Raw genomic sequence first — 2813 nt, forward strand, 5'->3', positions numbered from 1 at the left:
AGGCAAACATAGACACAAAGACATAGATATATACATAAATTAAATATGTATACGACGGTCTCCTTTCCGTTTCCGTTTACCAAATCCAATCACAAGGCTTTGATCGGTGCGCCCGCACACACACACACACACGCACGCGCACGGTTGTGTGGTAAAAAGCTTACTTCCCTACCACATGATTCCCACTGCGTGACACCTTGGGCAAGAGTCTTCTACTATAGTCTCAGGCCAACCAAAGCTTTGTGAGTGGATTTGGTAGACGGAAACTGAAAGCCCGTCGTATATGTATAATATATATGTATGTGTGTTGTTTATCTTTGTGTCTGTGTTTGTCCCCCACCCCGTCACTGCTTGATTACCGGTTTTGGTATGTTTACGTCCCTGTAAACTAGCGGTTCAGCAAAAAAGACCGATAGAATAAGTACTAGGCTTTAAAAATGTCCTGGGGTCGATTTGTTCGACTAAAGCTTTTCAAGGCGGTGCTCTAGCATGGCCGCAGTCAAATGTCTGAAACAAGTAAAAGAATAAAAAATAAACATTCAATATTAATGAATTTTCCAAAATGAATATATAAATAAATAAATGAGATATGTCATCCAACATTTAAAAAATAGATAAATAAATGCAAGGGGGCCGCTATTTGTTCGTGCCGGTTGCCGTCGAGACTTCAGCAAAATCGGATAACTGCAGCCCGTCCGAGAAATGAGCCCCGGGAGGTTGATGGCCACAGGACTACAGACGATTCTCTCCTCTCTATATCTCAATTTCATTTTTGATCACTTAAAATTTCGCGAGTCCTCTCCCTTGCATCTTTTTTTTTAATTACCATTAAAAGTTATTTTTAGTTCACCACTTTGATTAGATAACCATCATCGAACAGGCATAACCGTAAAGTCAAAGGCATTCTAGATGTGTAGAACCATTTCTCTCTTTCTTTCTCCTTTTTTAATTTAAATTTTTTTCTTTTGGCAATGGGTTGACTACACTCAGTGTGTCCTGTCTTTATTTATGATTTGAGGTAGTCTTGACTGCTATTTCCTGTTTATTTGTTATGGTATAGTAAACGCGTATCGAACCCGGGATTACAGGGATGCTTGATTTCTGTATTATCACAACCATGTATATAAATCAATAAACAACTTAATTTAGATTCAGACCTATTTTGTTTTAACACAATTAAAAAAAAAATTATTGATATCTCCATACATGCATATTTATTTGCTATTAACACAGCATGGACGTATTCTAAAACAATATATTGAAGTGTATTTTGAAAGCAAATGTAGTCTTGCTGCAGAAAGAAACTGCGTTCGTCGTAGCCTTGTTTAGATAAGAAGCTGTCTAATAAGGCGGTGAGCTGGCAGAATCTTTAGCACGCCGGGAAATTTGGTTAACAGCATTTCGTCCGTCGCTACGTTCTGAGTTCAAACTTCGCCGAGGTCGACTCTGCCTTTCATCCTTTCGGGGATGATTAAACTAAATACCAGTTGAGCACTGGATTCGGTGTAATTGATTTAGCCCCTCTCCGAAGCTGCTGGCCTAGTGCCAAAATGTGAAACCAATATTTTGGTATGTTTTAATACCTCACATCCCTAAGTTTAGTGATGCAGCAATCAAAATCGCAAGATTCCTGAATCAGGCGGTGCGGTGTGTTTTTGAGCAAAAGATTTCATTTCAGTTTGCTCCAGTCCACTCAGCTGTAAACGAATAATCCTTCGACGGGCTGGCATCCCGTTCAGAAGCAATGTTGTGTTCTCGGTCACTTATACACCATGGAAATCGTGTAACTGGCCCCAGGAATTCTAGGACTCGCGACAGTAATTTCTTCAGCTTTATCCCCTTGATGCTGATAAAAGAAACAAACATCCCATAGCGTACACTAGTCTTTATTGAAAATAATAATCTGATATAATTTAGATAATTAAATAATTACATATTTAACACGTATGTATATACTACATACATAATACAAAACCACATTAAAATCCAAATTCCAAATCGGAGAAAGCACAAATATGAGCGAAGAAAAAAGGGAAAAGAAGAAAGAAAAAGAATGAAAAATTGCTTCAATTGGTCGCATACCACAAGATTCAAAGGAGCCTACTGAAGCAAGCCAATACACTCAAGGCATTACTGCAGTGGGTAGAGAGGCTAAAGTGTTTGAACAGCCACGCCCTCTTACGGGTATCCCCTGATATATCGGTAAGGCGAGCCGCCAAATGTTCGTCGGTGCACTCAAGCGTAAATTATTTTGTATATTTGTATTAGTTTAAGGATAAAGAAAAATTACTAATATATAAAGTTCCACATGATAATTATGTCGCATCACAGTACTCCGATACAACACTACTGAATGTTTGATATTTCGCTAAGAAGAAAAGAACTGGGAAAAAAAAATTGGGTACATATATATTCATGTATTTTGTAATTTTCATGCATTAATTTGTAATTTTGCCTTTGAAAATTTTGCTTTAAACACAAGGGAAATATTTTGTTGTCTTAAGAAAGTCATTACGCCAATAACAATAACACAAAATTTGTTTCGACACACGATTTCATTTCAAGAATCTTGCAAACCAAAGAAAGAAAAGAACAAAAACGAAAAGGTCTCAAGGGAAATAATTAAGGATTGCATAACTTTCACTTGTTTCTAAAAGAAATAAGTTACGTCCCATTATTTCAATTTTTTTTTTTCCGGTGTACATAGTTCAACAACGTACATGTTGAAAAGATTAAGCGTTTGCGCCCGAGTAAATCTATATTAAAAAAGAAAAAGGAAGAATTGCTTTGAGATTTTTGTCATGGATAAAAAG

Source organism: Octopus bimaculoides, chromosome 11, assembly GCF_001194135.2.
Source record: "Octopus bimaculoides isolate UCB-OBI-ISO-001 chromosome 11, ASM119413v2, whole genome shotgun sequence".
NCBI classification, from domain to species: domain Eukaryota; kingdom Metazoa; phylum Mollusca; class Cephalopoda; order Octopoda; family Octopodidae; genus Octopus; species Octopus bimaculoides.